The 15719-nt window shown below is 43.9% G+C and overlaps 16 non-coding genes and 1 pseudogene across 16 annotated transcripts; 6 read left to right on the top strand and 11 right to left on the bottom strand.

Moving 5' to 3' along the window:
* Positions 1-62: 62 nt before the first annotated feature.
* Positions 63-225, bottom strand: LOC135022900 (U1 spliceosomal RNA). Its single transcript, XR_010219918.1, has one exon. It is a non-coding gene; the product is annotated as a U1 spliceosomal RNA (small nuclear RNA).
* Positions 226-377: 152 nt separating this feature from the next.
* Positions 378-541, bottom strand: LOC135022813 (U1 spliceosomal RNA). The gene has a single exon (XR_010219835.1). It is a non-coding gene; the product is annotated as a U1 spliceosomal RNA (small nuclear RNA).
* Positions 542-1216: 675 nt separating this feature from the next.
* Positions 1217-1379, bottom strand: LOC135022870 (U1 spliceosomal RNA). Its single transcript, XR_010219888.1, has one exon. It is a non-coding gene; the product is annotated as a U1 spliceosomal RNA (small nuclear RNA).
* A 152-nt stretch (positions 1380-1531) lies between these two features.
* Positions 1532-1695, bottom strand: LOC135022962 (U1 spliceosomal RNA). Its single transcript, XR_010219972.1, has one exon. It is a non-coding gene; the product is annotated as a U1 spliceosomal RNA (small nuclear RNA).
* Positions 1696-2288: 593 nt separating this feature from the next.
* Positions 2289-2416, bottom strand: LOC135022924 (U1 spliceosomal RNA; annotated as a pseudogene).
* Positions 2417-2560: 144 nt separating this feature from the next.
* LOC135022937 (U5 spliceosomal RNA) lies at positions 2561-2676 on the top strand. Its single transcript, XR_010219948.1, has one exon. It is a non-coding gene; the product is annotated as a U5 spliceosomal RNA (small nuclear RNA).
* A 270-nt stretch (positions 2677-2946) lies between these two features.
* Positions 2947-3062, top strand: LOC135022943 (U5 spliceosomal RNA). The gene has a single exon (XR_010219954.1). It is a non-coding gene; the product is annotated as a U5 spliceosomal RNA (small nuclear RNA).
* A 264-nt stretch (positions 3063-3326) lies between these two features.
* LOC135022929 (U5 spliceosomal RNA) lies at positions 3327-3442 on the top strand. Its single transcript, XR_010219940.1, has one exon. It is a non-coding gene; the product is annotated as a U5 spliceosomal RNA (small nuclear RNA).
* Positions 3443-3716: 274 nt separating this feature from the next.
* LOC135022931 (U5 spliceosomal RNA) lies at positions 3717-3832 on the top strand. The gene has a single exon (XR_010219942.1). It is a non-coding gene; the product is annotated as a U5 spliceosomal RNA (small nuclear RNA).
* A 275-nt stretch (positions 3833-4107) lies between these two features.
* On the top strand, positions 4108-4223 carry LOC135022938 (U5 spliceosomal RNA). The gene has a single exon (XR_010219949.1). It is a non-coding gene; the product is annotated as a U5 spliceosomal RNA (small nuclear RNA).
* Positions 4224-4497: 274 nt separating this feature from the next.
* On the top strand, positions 4498-4613 carry LOC135022951 (U5 spliceosomal RNA). The gene has a single exon (XR_010219961.1). It is a non-coding gene; the product is annotated as a U5 spliceosomal RNA (small nuclear RNA).
* A 6876-nt stretch (positions 4614-11489) lies between these two features.
* LOC135022835 (U1 spliceosomal RNA) lies at positions 11490-11653 on the bottom strand. The gene has a single exon (XR_010219855.1). It is a non-coding gene; the product is annotated as a U1 spliceosomal RNA (small nuclear RNA).
* Positions 11654-11803: 150 nt separating this feature from the next.
* On the bottom strand, positions 11804-11967 carry LOC135022985 (U1 spliceosomal RNA). The gene has a single exon (XR_010219995.1). It is a non-coding gene; the product is annotated as a U1 spliceosomal RNA (small nuclear RNA).
* Positions 11968-12641: 674 nt separating this feature from the next.
* LOC135022890 (U1 spliceosomal RNA) lies at positions 12642-12804 on the bottom strand. The gene has a single exon (XR_010219908.1). It is a non-coding gene; the product is annotated as a U1 spliceosomal RNA (small nuclear RNA).
* Positions 12805-12956: 152 nt separating this feature from the next.
* Positions 12957-13120, bottom strand: LOC135022959 (U1 spliceosomal RNA). The gene has a single exon (XR_010219969.1). It is a non-coding gene; the product is annotated as a U1 spliceosomal RNA (small nuclear RNA).
* A 674-nt stretch (positions 13121-13794) lies between these two features.
* On the bottom strand, positions 13795-13957 carry LOC135022889 (U1 spliceosomal RNA). Its single transcript, XR_010219907.1, has one exon. It is a non-coding gene; the product is annotated as a U1 spliceosomal RNA (small nuclear RNA).
* Positions 13958-14109: 152 nt separating this feature from the next.
* LOC135022877 (U1 spliceosomal RNA) lies at positions 14110-14273 on the bottom strand. The gene has a single exon (XR_010219895.1). It is a non-coding gene; the product is annotated as a U1 spliceosomal RNA (small nuclear RNA).
* Positions 14274-15719: the final 1446 nt, after the last annotated feature.

Genomic DNA, 15719 nt, shown 5'->3' with positions numbered 1-15719 from the left:
TCCAGAAAAGAGAAGTGGAAACAGACAGCAAACTAGGCTGGAGAGAGACCTGAGACAAAGAGATCTGAATTATACGAGAGCCGACCAGGGGAAACACAAATTATGCAATCAAGTTTCCCACATTTGGGGAAATCACAGGAGCAGCACACCCAGAGTGCAATGGGTGAGCCTTGCCCTGGGAGAAGCACCTTCATGATCATAGTATCTCACCTGGCAGGTAAGTAGGAGTTGGGCTAGAGCTGGGGAGGGTCACTGCTCGGGCACCCCCCTGTCAAGTGAAGGAGATCCAACTGAGGCAGCACAAGGGAACTCTCGAAAGAAGAACAAGGCTAGAGGAATATATGAGACAAAGAAATCTGACTTTTACCAGAGCTGACCAGAGGAAAACACAAACACAGTCCCCCACTACCACAAAAAATGCAGGCGAGTTTCCCACATTTGGGGAAATCACAGGGGTCAGCATACCCAGAATGCAATGAATGAACCTCACCCTGGGTGAACAATCTTCATGACCATGGTGTCTCCTATGCAAAATAAGTATGATTTGGGATAGGGCTGGGAGGGCCGCTGCTCAGGCACATCTCTGTCAAGTAAAGGAGATTCAACTGAGGCAGCACAAGGGAACTCTCATCTGGGGACAACAACTGCAGGGAGAACACATATTTTCAGATGAACATGGGAGGGCAGAAGGCTGCCTAATACTGAAGCACCCCCAAACAACAAACCAAATGCAACAACTAGTGCAAGCATTCCTGGGGCAAGGCCTGCAGCAGATGGATTTGCATATGGTGATGTCATCCAAGCAGTGGGTCAAAGTTGGCTTCAACCCTCATCTGCATATGAAAAGAGAAAAGGGGCGTGCAGGGCATGGCGGCCTTTTGCGGTGCTTGGATTACCCCTAGTTCGCATTAAACACCCCCACCCACCTTTGGTGTGGGGCTCATGTTGGCCATGCCCCATCCCCTGAAGCATTCAAGCTGATTTCTTGCAGCAGCTGGGCACTGTAACAGCTCCAGAGCTGCTCTTTAAGGCAAGTAAAAGATTGTGTGGGCCCTGCAGCACTACCTGTAGTTTGCATTGTGCATTGGAAGGCACAAAGTAAGCAGACGGGAGGAGAAGTCAGGATAGTGCACAAGGGTATAGAAGGGAGGGGCTCAAGATAAAAGAAGTGGAAACAGACAGCAAACTAGGCTGGAGAAAGACCTGAGACAAAGAGATCTGAATTATACGAGAGCCGACCAGAGGAAACACAAATTATGCAGTCAAGTGTCCCACATTTGGGGAAATCGTAGGAGCAGCACACCCAGAGTGCAATGGGTGAGCCTTGCCCTGGGAGAAGCACCTTCCTGATCATAGTATCTCACCTGGCAGGTAAGTAGGAGTTGGGCTAGAGCTGGGGAGGGTCGCTGCTCGGGCACCCCCCTGTCAAGTGAAGGAGATCCACCTGAGGCAGCACAAGGGAACTCTCGAAAGAAGAACAAGGCTAGAGGAAAATCTGAGACAAAGAAATCTGAGTTTTAACAGAGCTGACCAGAGGAAAGCACAAACACAGTCCCCCACTACCACAAATAATGCAGTCGAGTTTCCCACATTTGGGTAAATCACAGGGGTCAGCATACCCAAAATGCAATGAATGAACCTCACCCTGGGAGAACAATCTTCATGACCATGGTATCTCCTATGCAAAATAAGTATGATTTGGGATAGGGCTGGGGAGGGCCGCTGCTCATGCACATCTCTGTCAAGTAAAGGAGATTCAACTGAGGCAGCACAAGGGAACTCTCATCTGGGGACAACAACTGCAGGGAGAACACATATTTTCAGATGAACATGGGAGGGCAGAAGGCTGCCTAATACTGAAGCACCCCCAAACAACAAACCAAATGCAACAACTAGTGCAAGCATTCCTGGGGGAAGTTCTGCAGAAGACGGATTTGCATACGGTGATGTCATCCAAGCAGTGGGCCAAAGTTGGCTGGAACCCTCATCTGCATATGAAAAGAGAAAAGGGGTATGCAGGGCATGGCGGCCTTTTGCGGCGCTTGGATGACCCTTAGTTCGCATTAAACACCCCCACCCTCCTTCGGTGTGGGGCTCATGTTGGCCATGCCCCATCCCCTGAAGCATTCAAGCTGATTTCTTGCAGCAGCTTGGCACTGTATCAGCTCCAGAGCTGCTCTGTAAGGCAAGTAAAAGGGTGTGGGCCCTGCAGCACTACCTGTAGTTTGCATTGTGCATTGGAAGGCACAAAGTAAGCAGACAGGAGGAGAAGTCAGGATAGTGCACAAGGGTATAAAAGCGAGTTTCCCACATTTGGGAAAATCACAGGGGTCAGCATACCCAGAATGCAATGAATGAACCTCACCCTGGGAGAACAATCTTCATGACCATGGTATCTCCTATGCAAAATAAGTATGATTTGGGATAGGGCTGGGGAGGGCCGCTGCTCAGGCACATCTCTGTCAAGTAAAGGAGATTCAACTGAGGCAGCACAAGGGAACTCTCATCTGGGGACAACAACTGCAGGGAGAACACATATTTTCAGATAAAAATCTTGGTCATGCTCTGGTTTCTCTTCAGAACGAACAAATCTTTCGCCTTTTATTAAAGATTTCCGTGGAGAGGAGCAAAACCGAGTTTTATCTCAATTTTTGCATGCCCCATCTTTTTGGGGTTTCTTTTATCGGTTAAAAGATAGAATGAGTGTGCTTTAATGTAAGCTCATTTGCATAGAAATGACAGTAAATGTTTGTTTCTTTTCAAACAGAACTTTCTTGACCATGCTACTTGCTTGAAAGATCTGGGAGCACATGGAATACAGTACAAACCATGCTTATAGCAAGGAGAAGCCAGGTGAGAAATCTGCTTACTTTCAAGTTGGGCGCTCACTTTGATCTGAATGAGGACTGCTGGCACAGCATTTAGGCGACAGGTGGAATCTTGGTCATGCTCTGGTTTCTCTTCAGAACGAACAAATCTTTCGCCTTTTATTAAAGATTTCTGTGGAGAGGAGCAAAACTGAGTTTTATCTCAATTTTTGCATGCCCCATATTATTGGGGTTTCTTTTATCAGTTTCTTGTTAGCTTTAATGTAAGTTTATTTGCATAACAATGACTATAAATGTCTGTTTCTTTTCAAGCAGAACTTTCTTGACCATTCTAATTGCTTGAAAGATCTGGGAGCACATGGAAAAGAGTACAAACCATGCTTATAGCAAGGGGAAGCCTGGTGAGAAATCTGCTTTCTTTCTTTCAAATTGGGTGCTCACTTTGCGCTGAATGAGGACTGCTGGCATGGCACTCAGGCGACAGGTGGAATCTTAGTCATACTCTGGTTTCTCTTCAAAACGAACAGATCTTTCGCCTTTTACTAAAGATTTCCGTGGAGAGGAGCAAAACTGAGTTTTATCTCAATTTTTGCATGCTCCGTCTTATTGGGGTTTCTTTTATCGGTTTAAAGATAGAACGAGTGTGCTTTAATGTAAGCTCATTTGCATAGAAATGACAGTAAATGTTTGTTTCTTTTCAAACAGAACTTTCTTGACTATACTAAATGCTTGAAAGATCTGGGAGCACATGGAAAAGAGTACAAACCATGTTTATAGCAAGGGGAAGCCTGGTGAGAAATCTGCTTTCTTTCTTTCAAATTGGGTGCTCACTTTGAGCTGAATGAGGACTGCTGGCATGGCACTCAGGCGACAGGTGGAATCTTGGTCATGTTCTGGTTTCTCTTCAGAACGAACAAATCTTTCGCCTTTTACTAAAGATTTCCGTGGAGAGGAGCAAAACTGAGTTTTATCTCAATTTTTGCATGCCCCATCTTATTGGGATTTTATTTTATCGGTTTAAAGATAGAACGAGTGTGCTTTAATGTAAGCTCATTTGCATAGAAATGACAGTAAATGTTTGTTTCTTTTCAAACAGAACTTTCTTGACCACACTAATTGCTTGAAAGATCTGGGAGCACATGGAAAAGAGTACAAACCATGTTTATAGCAAGGGGAAGCCTGGTGAGAAATCTGCTTTCTTTCTTTCAAATTGGGTGCTCACTTTGAGCTGAATGAGGATTGCTGGCATGGCACTCAGGCGACAGGTGGAATCTTGGTCATGCTCTGGTTTCTCTTCAAAACGAACAGATCTTTCGCCTTTTACTAAAGATTTCCGTGGAGAGGAGCAAAACTGAGTTTTATCTCAATTTTTGCATGCTCCGTCTTATTGGGGTTTCTTTTATCGGTTTAAAGATAGAACGAGTGTGCTTTAATGTAAGCTCATTTGCATAGAAATGACAGTAAATGTTTGTTTCTTTTCAAACAGAACTTTCTTGACTATACTAATTGCTTGAAAGATCTGGGAGCACATAGAAAAGAGTACAAACCATGTTTATAGCAAGGGGAAGCCTGGTGAGAAATCTGCTTTCTTTCATTCAAATTGGGTGCTCACTTTCAGCTGAATGAGAACTGCTGGCATGGCACTCAGGCGACAGGTGGCATCTTGGTCATGCTCTGGTTTCTCTTCAGAACTAACAAATATTTCGCCTTTTATTAAAGATTTCCGTGGAGAGGAGCAAAACTGAGTTTTTTCTCAATTTTTGCATGCCCCATATTATTGGGGTTTCTTTTATCAGTTTAAAGACAGAACGAGTGTGCTTTCTTGTTAGCTTTAATGTAAGTTTATTTGCATAACAATGACAGTAAATGTTGTTTCTTTTCAAACAGAACTTTCTTGACCATGCTACTTGCTTAAAGGTCTGGGAGCACATGGAAAACAGTACAAACCATGCAGTATCACAAGAGCCTTTATTTGATCTTTCATGAAGATAGAGCAGAATTGAGGACACGTCAACAATTTCTGCCGAAGGTGGTTCATCTTTCCACATGGTGCCTTTGGCCACTGACACCTTCGTTGAGTCAAAGTCTCTGGCTGTGGTCAGAACTTTGAAAATGTATGTCACCAGAACGGTTCAGATTAGGAAAACAGAGGCTCTGTTTGTCCTGTATGCTCCCAACAGGATTTGGTGTCCTGCTTCCATGCAGACCATTATGCGCTGGATCTGTGGTAAGATTCAGCATGCTCGTTCCACGGCAGGATTGCCGTTACTGAAGTAGGTGAAGACCCATTCTACTAGAAAGGTGGGTTCATCCTTGGCAGCTGGTCGGGGAGTCTCGGCATTGCAACTTTGCCGAGCAGCTATTTAGTAAACACTTTTGCTAAGTTTTACAAGTTTGATACCTTGGCTGATGATAACCTTAAGTTGGGTCATTCGGTGCTGCAGAGTCGTACGCACTCTCCCACCCGTTCAAGAGCTTTGGTATAACCCCATGGTTCTTAATGTGACCCCAGCATCCTCTAGGTCGTATGAGAAAATAGGATTTTAATACCTACCGGTAAATCCTTTTCTCTTAGTCTGTAGAGGATGCTGGGCACCCGTCCCAGTCCATACTGTGTCTGCAGTTATTACTTGTGGTTATACACATGTTGTGTTATGGTTCTGGTCAGCTTTTTGCTGCAATTGTTCATGCCGTTGGCTTGTGTTCTGTTGAATGCCACGTTCTGCGGCATGTTTAAGGTGTGAGCTGGTAAGATGCTCACCTTAGTTTAACAATAAATCCTTTCCTCGAAATGTCCGTCTCCCTGGGCACAGTTCCTATAACTGGAGTCTGGAGGAGGGGCATAGAGGGAGGAGCCAGTTCACACCCTTTGAAAGTCTTAAAGTGCCCATGTCTCTTGCGGATCCCGTCTATACCCCATGGTTCTTAATGTGACCCCAGCATCCTCTACGGACTAAGAGAAAATAATGCCCTTGCGCACTATCCTGACTTCTCCTCCCGTCTGCTTACTTTGTGCCTTCCAACGCACAATGCGAACTACAGGTGGTGCTGCAGGGCCCACACCCTTTTACTTGCCTTACAGAACAGCTCTGGAGCTGTTACAGTGCCCAGCTGCTGCAAGAAATCAGCTTGAATGCTTCAGGGGATGGGGCATGGCCAACATGAGCCCCACACCAAAGGAGGGTGGGGGTGTTTAATGTGAACTAGGGGTCATCCAAGCACTGCAAAAGGCCGCCATGCCCTGCATGCCCCTTTTCTCTTTTCATATGCAGATGAGGGTTCCAGTCAACTTTGGCCCACTGCTTGGATAACATCACCGTATGCAAATCCGTCTGCTGCAGACCTTCCCCCAGGAATGCTTGTACTAGTTGTTGCATATGGTGCTTCAGTATTAGGCAGCCTTCCGCCCTCCCATGTTCATCTGAAAAGATGTGGTCTCCCTGCAGTTGTTGTCCCCAGACGAGAGTTCCCTTGTGCTTCCTCAGTTGAATCTCCTTAACTTGACGGGGGAGGTGCTGCCCGAGCAGCCCTCCCCAGCCCTATCCCAACTCATATTTATTTTGCATATGAGATCTCTTGATCATGAAGATTGTTCTCACAGGGTGAGGTTCATCCATTATATTTTAAAATAGGAAGGTACGAATTACATATTTGAATTGCATCTATGTGCTGGATTCAAATGTCCCCCCCCCTTCCTTTCTCAATTGTGCCCGTCAGCAGCTATTCTAAGGTTGCTGCCAATGGGTGTGACACATTAATTTTAGTGGAGGAAAGTGCAGTGCACCAAAACATAAGCTGACACAATCATGGAGAATGCGCCAGCATATATGCTCTTCTATCTATATTTTGCAAACCTGCTCTTGTCCCCTCCAGCTGCTCTATGTAGATTTAACGTCTGGCAAGGTGCATAACCCACTGACAAGCAGGAACACTCCTGCATGAGTTTTCTCTCTCACTAGCTGGATGATACACAATCATTTGCATGCGCTCCACTTCCGACACACCACCCACCCAACCACCCAGTCACCAGAGCCACCCACAAGCCAACTGGCTCCGTGATTTAATTTGCACAGTGTAGTCATCCAGGCAGCATGTCCTTCTCAATGGAAGGATCTCTGGTTCCATGGAATCTTCCGCATTGGAATGCTGCGGAACAAAAAGGATTTAAATATTCAGCTTGCTAGCATTCAATGTACCTGCGGCTTGGCTCTAGCACATGGGTCTTCATCCTGTGGCCCTCCAGCTGCTGTGAAACTACACATCCCAGCATGCCCTGCCACAGTTTTGCTATTAAGGTATGCTAAAACTGAGGCAGGGCATGCTGGGATGTGTAGTTCCACAGCAGCTGGAGGGTCGCAGGTTGAAGACCCATGTTTTAGCATGCCTGTTCTATGATGCATGTTCCATGATGTCACAATCAGCTTGGAATGGGGTGTCTAGCAGGCATTTGCTGACAGCCACTTGAGGGAGACACACATCAGGAGATGCAGCATATCGGAGGTCTTCGATGCCTTTCCAGCAAATGCACACCACCTGCTGCTGGTCTGGACACAAAACAATGCCCACAATCGAAGTCCCAAAATGCCCAACTACAGGATTCATGTAAGTAGTGAATTTAGGAATGAATTTAGAAGTAGGAAATTAAGTTAGTTCACAAGTACATTCAAATTCAGATCTAAAGACTAAACACAAAACACAAAATAAGACTCCACAGAGCAATTATCAGGTGTCTTTATTAATTGTTGCATTTAAAAAATCAAGCAATTAGGGAGCACAATGTTGCGACAATGTAACCCTATTTGCAAAATAGTACTAAATAAGTTTGTCGATGTAAGACATTTGCAAAGGCGCAAACAAAACACGCTGGAAAATGCAACTGAATCTGTTTTTGGAGGTTAGAAAAGATGCAGGATCAAGTAGCTCCATGGGTAGGGTGTTTGATTAGAATTCAACAGGTTATAGGTTTGAATCCTGGGTATGATAGTTTGAGGTGTTATTTAATAAAGCATGTTTATATATTAGTCACACATGGCTTACTTGTACAAATGGCATGTCACCAGTTAGTGCTGACTGCTGATATGCCATTTGCACTAAAACAAATTAAAATGGTAAAAGTTATTGTACTTTAAGTAAAAATAAAAGCTAAAATATCAATCCCAGTTTTGGATTACTTTAATGAACAAAAAAAAAATGCATATAGCAAAGGATAGTTTCAATCTGCCTACCTCTGGGTTATGGACCCAGCATGCTTCCATTACAGTACTCTGCTGCACATGTAAGTGCAAGAGATCCTGAAGCACTCACTCATCATGGGAAAGTACCAATGTGTTTCTTCATTGGTTGATGGAAGAAACATCTTACAAAAACTCTCCACATTATTGACTTTTTAAAATGTTTCTAGGAATCGTTCTAGATGAATGCTTATTAGCCTTTGTCAGTATGGACTTTTACAAAGTGTTGCTGTGGCGCAATCAGTTACTGTGTAAGGCTATTAACCAAAAGGTTGGTGGTTCAATCCCACCCAGGGACGTAATTGACCTTGTTATCAGATTTTGGTGATCTTTATGTAGACAAGTGAAAATTTCAAACCCCCTCTTATGGTGTAGGGTACCTGGCCTTCTCTGATGTAATCAGAGTTAGATTTGATTCAGTGATTTTATAAAAACAGCTAGGAAGCACAATTTAGCAGTGGGTTGCAGAGAAAAAGAAATATGCTGGCAAAAAAATCCAATTGAGTGATTAAACAGCTTTTCATTTTCTGGCTTTATTTTTATGCTAACAAATTTGTTCTCTGAAAAGTGTCCACAAAGCCAAGTTTCTGATTAACACATTTGTAGGGATGGTTTTTAACCTATTACTAAATTAAACTTGCTTCATTGGAAAGGCAGCAAGATGCATCCTCATTTCAATATCTACTGAAATAATACAGGTTGACACCAGGAAACATTAATGCCACTGCATCCTTTGTGCTTTCTCATGTGGAAGTCTGTTTAATGTGAAAACAAGGTGATATCTAATTAGCACACAGGTAAGGAATTAAGAAAATCTTTATTTAAGGGTGAAGATGTTTCTCACAAAATCGTTGCCCCAATGCATCATTGAAATTCAAGCTGGAAAGATGATTTTAATATATCACTTGTACATTTTGTATTGCTCTTCTGGTGACAATGTAGTTTGTTTTTGTCAATTACCATTTTAATAATCGGGTAAAGAAAATTAAGTGGATTTTTGAAAGAAAACAATACTGTCAATATACTATTAAAACAAATGAAAATGGTAAAAGTTATTGTACTTTAAGTAAAAATAAAAGAGCAAAAATATCAATCCCAGTTTTGGATTACTTTAATTAACAAAAAAAAAACGCATATAGCAGAGGATAGTTTCAATCTGCCTACCTCTGGGCTATGGACCCAGCATGCTTCCATTACAGTACTCTGCTGCACATGTAATTGCAAGAGATCCTGAAGCACTCACTCATCATGGGAAAGTACCAATGTGTTTCTTCATTGGTTGATGGAAGAAACATCTTACAAAAACTCTCCAGATTATTGACTATTTAAAGTTTTTCTAGGAAACGTTCTAGATGAATGCTTATTAGCCTTTGTCAGTATGTACTTTTGCAAAGTGTCGCTGTGGCGCAATCAGTTAGTGTGTACAGCTATTAACCAAAAGGTTGGTGGTTCAATCCCACCCAGGGATGTAATTGACCTTGTTATCAGATTTTGGTGATCTTTAAGTAGACAAGTCAAAATTTCAAAAACCCCTGTTATGGTGTAGGGTACCTGGCCTTCTCTGATGTAATCAGAGTTAGATTTGATTCAGTGATTTTATAAAAACAGCTAGGAAGCACAATTTAGCAGTGGTTTGCAGAGAAAAAGAAATATGCTGGCAAAAAAATCAAATTGAGTGATTAAACAGCTCTTCATTTTCTGGCTTTATTTTTATGCTAACAAATTTGTTCTCTGAAAAGTGTCCACAAAGCCAAGTATCTGATTAACATCTTTGTAGGGATGGTTTTTCACCTATTACTAAATTAAACTTGCTTCATTGGAAAGGCAGCAAGATGCATCCTCATTTCAATATCTACTGAAATAATACAGGTTGACACCAGGAAACATTAACGCCACTGCATCCTTGCTGCTTTCTCATGTGGAAGTCTGTTTAATGTGAAAACAAGGTGATATCTAATTAGCACACAGGTAAGGAATTAAGAAAATCTTTATTTAAGGGTGAAGATGTTTCTCACAAAATCGTTGCCCCAATGCATCATTGAAATTCAAGCTGGAAAGATGATTTTAATATATCACTTGTACATTTTGTATTGCTCTTCTGGTGACAATGTAGTTTGTTTTTGTCAATTACCATTTTAATAATAGGGTAAAGAAAATTAAGTGGATTTTTGAAAGAAAACAATACTGTCAATATACTATTAAAACAAATTAAAATGGTAAAAGTTATTGTACTTTAAGTAAAAATAAAAGAGCAAAAATATCAATCCCAGTTTTGGATTACTTTAATTAACAAAAAAAAAAATGCATATAGCAGAGGATAGTTTCAATCTGCCTACCTCTGGGTTAAGGGGCCCAGCATGCTTCCATTGCAGTACTCTGCTGCACATGTAAGTGCAAGAGATCCTGAAGCACTCACTCATCATGGGAAAGTACCAATGCGTTTCTTCATTGGTTGATGGAAGAAACATTTTACAAAAACTCTCCAGATTATTGACTTTTTAAAGTTTTCTAGGAAACGTTCTAGATGAATGCTTATTAACCTTTGTCAGTATGTACTTTTGCAAAGTGTCTCGGTGGTGCAATCGGTTAGTGTGTTTGGTTATTAACCAAAGGGTTGGTGGTTCAATCCCACCCAGGGATGTTATTGACCTTGTCATCAGATTTTGGTGATCTTTAAGTAGACAAGTCAAAATTTCAAACCCCCTCTTATGGTGTAGGGTACCTGGCCTTCTCTGATGTAATCAGAGTTAGATTTGATTAAGTGATTTTATAAAAGAACAGCTAGGAAGCACAACTTAGCAGTGGGTTGCAGAGAAAAAGAAATACGCTTGCAGAAAAATCCAATTGAGTGATTAAACAGCTCTTCATTTTCTGGCTTTATTTTTATGCTAACTAATTTGTTCTCTGAAAAGTGTCCACAAAGCCAAGTATCTGATTAACACCTTTGTAGGGATGGTTTTTCACCTATTACTAAATTAAACTTGCTTCATTGGAAAGGCAGCAAGTGATGTCATCCAAGCAGTGGGTCAAAGTTTGCTTCAACCCTCGTCTGCTTATGAAAAGAGAAAAGGGATATGCAGGGCATGGCGGCCTTTTGCGACGCTTGGATGACCCCTAGTTCGCATTAAACACCCCCACCCTCCTTCGGTGTGGGGCTCATGTTGGCCATGCCCCAGCCCCTGAAGCATTCAAGCTGATTTCTTGCAGCAGCTGGGTACTGTAACAGCTCCAGAGCTGCTCTGTAAGGCAAGTAAAAGGGTGTGGGCCCTGCAGCACTACCTGTAGTTTGCATTGTGCATTGGAAGGCACAAAGTAAGCAGACGGGAGGAGAAGTCAGGATAGTGCACAAGGTTATAGAAGGGAGGGGCTCAAGAAAAGAGAAGTGGAAACAGACAGCATACTAGGCTGGAGAGAGACCTGAGACAAAGAGATCTGAATTATACGAGAGCCGTCCAGGGGAAACACAAATTATGCAGTCAAGTTTCCCACATTTGGGGAAATCGCAAGGGGCAGCACACCCAGAGTGCAATGGGTGAGCCTTGCCCTGGGAGAAGCACCTTCATGATCATAGTATCTCACCTGGCAGGTTAGTAGGAGTTGGGCTAGAGCTGGGGAGGGTCGCTGCTCGGGCACTACCTTTCAAGTGAAGGAGATCCAACTGAGGCAGCACAAGGGAACTCTCAAAAGAAGAACAAGGCTAGAGGAAGATCTGAGACAAAGAAATCTGACTTTACCAGAGCTGACCAGAGGAAAGCACAAACACAGTCCACCACTACCACAAATAATGCAGTCGAGTTTCCCACATTTGGGGAAATCACAGGGGTCAGCATACACAGAATGCAATGAATGAACCTCACCCTGGGAAAACAATCTTCATGACAATAGTATCTCCTATGCAAAATAAGTATGATTTGGGATAGGGCTGGGGAGGGCCGCTGCTCAGGCACATCTCTGTCAAGTAAAGGAGATTCAACTGAGGCAGCACAAGGGAACTCTCATCTGGGGACAACAACTGCAGGGAGAACACATATTTTCAGATGAACATGGGGTGGCAGAAGGCTGCCTAATACTGAAGCACCCCCAAACAACAAACCAAATGCAACAACTAGTGCAAGCATTCCTGGGGGATGGCCTGCAGCAGATGGATTTGAATATGGTGATGTCATCCAAGCAGTGGGTCAAAGTTGGCTTCAACCCTTGTCTGCATATGAAAAGAGAAAAGGAGCGTGCAGGGCATGGAGGCCTTTTGTGGTGCTTGGATGACCCCTAGTTCGCATTAAGCACCCCCACCCTCCTTCGGTGTGGGGCTCATGTTGGCCATTCCCCAGCCCCTGAAGCATTCAAGCTGATTTCTTGCAGCAGCTGGGCACTGTAACAGCTCCAGAGCTGCTCTGTAAAGCAAGTAAAAGGGTGTGGGCCCTGCAGCACTACCCGTAGTTTGCATTGTGCATTGGGAGGCACAAAGTAAGCAGACGGGAGGAGAAGTCAGGATAGTGCACAAGGGTATAGAAGGGAGGGGCTCAAGAAAAAAGAAGTGGAACCAGACAGCAAACTAGGCTGGAGAGAGACCTGAGACAAAGAGATCTGAATTACATGAGAGCCGACCAGGGAAAACTCAAATTATGCAGTCAAGTTTCCCACATTTGGGGAAATCGCAGGGGCAGCACACCCAGAGTGCAATGGGTGAGCCTTGCCCTGGGAGAAGCAACTTCATGATCATAGTATCTCACCTGGCAGGTAAGTAGGAGTTGGGCTAGAGCTGGGGAGGGTCGCTGCTCGGGCACCCCCCTGTCAAGTGAAGGAGATCCAACTGAGGCAGCACAAGGGAACTCTCGAAAGAAGAACAAGGCTAGAGGAAGATCTGAGACAAAGAAATCTGAATTTTACCAGAGCTGACCAGAGGAAAGCACAAATACAGTCCCCCACTACCACAAATAATGCAGTCGAGTTTCCCACATTTGGGGAAATCACAGGGGTCAGCATACCCAGAATGCAATGAATGAACCTCACCCTGGGAAAACAATCTTCATGACAATAGTATCTCCTATGCAAAATAAGTATGATTTGGGATAGGGCTGGGGAGGGCCGCTGCTCAGGCACATCTCTGTCAAGTAAAGGAGATTCAACTGAGGCAGCACAAGGGAACTCTCATCTGGGGACAACAACTGCAGGGAGAACACATATTTTCAGATGAACATGGGGTGGCAGAAGGCTGCCTAATACTGAAGCACCCCCAAACAACAAACCAAATGCAACAACTAGTGCAAGCATTCCTGGGGGATGGCCTGCAGCAGATGGATTTGAATATGGTGATGTCATCCAAGCAGTGGGTCAAAGTTGGCTTCAACCCTTGTCTGCATATGAAAAGAGAAAAGGAGCGTGCAGGGCATGGAGGCCTTTTGTGGTGCTTGGATGACCCCTAGTTCGCATTAAGCACCCCCACCCTCCTTCGGTGTGGGGCTCATGTTGGCCATTCCCCAGCCCCTGAAGCATTCAAGCTGATTTCTTGCAGCAGCTGGGCACTGTAACAGCTCCAGAGCTGCTCTGTAAAGCAAGTAAAAGGGTGTGGGCCCTGCAGCACTACCCGTAGTTTGCATTGTGCATTGGGAGGCACAAAGTAAGCAGACGGGAGGAGAAGTCAGGATAGTGCACAAGGGTATAGAAGGGAGGGGCTCAAGAAAAAAGAAGTGGAACCAGACAGCAAACTAGGCTGGAGAGAGACCTGAGACAAAGAGATCTGAATTACATGAGAGCCGACCAGGGAAAACTCAAATTATGCAGTCAAGTTTCCCACATTTGGGGAAATCGCAGGGGCAGCACACCCAGAGTGCAATGGGTGAGCCTTGCCCTGGGAGAAGCAACTTCATGATCATAGTATCTCACCTGGCAGGTAAGTAGGAGTTGGGCTAGAGCTGGGGAGGGTCGCTGCTCGGGCACCCCCCTGTCAAGTGAAGGAGATCCAACTGAGGCAGCACAAGGGAACTCTCGAAAGAAGAACAAGGCTAGAGGAAGATCTGAGACAAAGAAATCTGAATTTTACCAGAGCTGACCAGAGGAAAGCACAAATACAGTCCCCCACTACCACAAATAATGCAGTCGAGTTTCCCACATTTGGGGAAATCACAGGGGTCAGCATACCCAGAATGCAATGAATGAACCTAACCCTGGGAGAACAATCTTCATGACCATGGTATCTCCTATGCAAAATAAGTATGATTTGGGATAGGGCTGGGGAGGGCCGTTGCTCAGGCACATCTCTGTCAAGTAAGTTGCATTTGATTTGTTGTTTGGGGGTGCTTCAGTATTAGGCAGCCTTCTGCCCTACCATGTTCATCTGAAAATATGTGTTCTCCCTGCAGTTGTTGTCCCCAGATGAGAGTTCCCTTGTGCTGCCTCAGTTGAATCTCCTTTTGGAGAAGACCTCAATAAGATTGTAGCTGATCTGGCTACTGCTAAAACAGCTTGCCTACCTAGTATGACTCCTACCACGCAGAAGGCTAAAAGTACTTTTCTTGGCCCTTTCATCCTCCAGGTAAAGCGTACCCAAGGTCAGGCATACCCAAAGCAAGCTCATGTTTCCAGACCTGCCAAGCCCAGACTGAAGCAATCCTGGGCTGCCCATCAGCCTGCTTCCAAAACGGACAAGCCTGCCGCATGACGGTGCAGGCCTCCCTCTGGGGGATCCCAGGGTGGGGGGCCCGACTTCTAGGTTTGGCAAAGAAAGGTATAATTCTAAGCTAGAGAATTCTGTTTGGAGCTCACCTTGTACTTTGTGAAGAAATAATCAGCATTGTGGCTGAGCAGATACATGTAGTGTGTGGCTGCAAACTGCATGGATCTGCTGCGTTGTAATGCTGATTCTTTTTTTTTGCAAAGTACCAATAGCTTCATATAATGTTCACAATTTTTATGCAGGATCAAATAGCTCAATAGGTAGGGTGTTTGATTAGAATTCAACAGGTTATAGGTTTGAATCCTGGGTATGGTAGTTTGAGATGTGTTATTTAATAAAGTATGTTGTTCTGACTGCCGGCATCCTATCACCTGGGATATCATACTAAATAAATGGAGTTGATCAAATTTTTTTTTTTTTTTTTAACTAGGGACAATTTCCAGATACTTCCCTTTATAACTGAGATTGCCCCCTGGAACTTCACATCAGTTGACAACTATGCATGAGTGGGCAGTGCTTGCCCTGGATCTGTCCACCCATTTATGTGCCGCCATAAAATAAAGCATGACTAACAGTTATCCTGGGCGTACACTACACAATTATCTGTCAGGCTATCTATCCAGTCTGGATGGTTGGAATGAAAATCTGGTAATGTATAGGAGCAAATGTCAATTAACCATTTGCTCCCAAACACTAGAAAAGTGGTCAAAAATGGTCATTACACAAATTGGTTAAACCCAAAATTTAACCAATTTGTTTAGGGGACCATTTTTGTCCATTTTTTAGTGTTTGAGAGTAAATCGTTGATGGTCATTTGCTCACATAGATAACCGGATTTCTATTCCAACCAGCCAGTGTTGGAGAGATGGTCTGCCAGATTACATAATGCATACCAGAGCCATAACTAGACTTTTTGGTGCCCTGTGACAGAGAATTATATGCCCTCCCCCCCATTTTTGCAATATGGACAAAAGGCGCATGCCTTGT

This window comes from Pseudophryne corroboree, unplaced genomic scaffold (genome assembly GCF_028390025.1).
Source record: "Pseudophryne corroboree isolate aPseCor3 unplaced genomic scaffold, aPseCor3.hap2 scaffold_394, whole genome shotgun sequence".
NCBI lineage: Eukaryota > Metazoa > Chordata > Amphibia > Anura > Myobatrachidae > Pseudophryne > Pseudophryne corroboree.
This window is presented reverse-complemented; position numbering and strand designations above follow the sequence as displayed.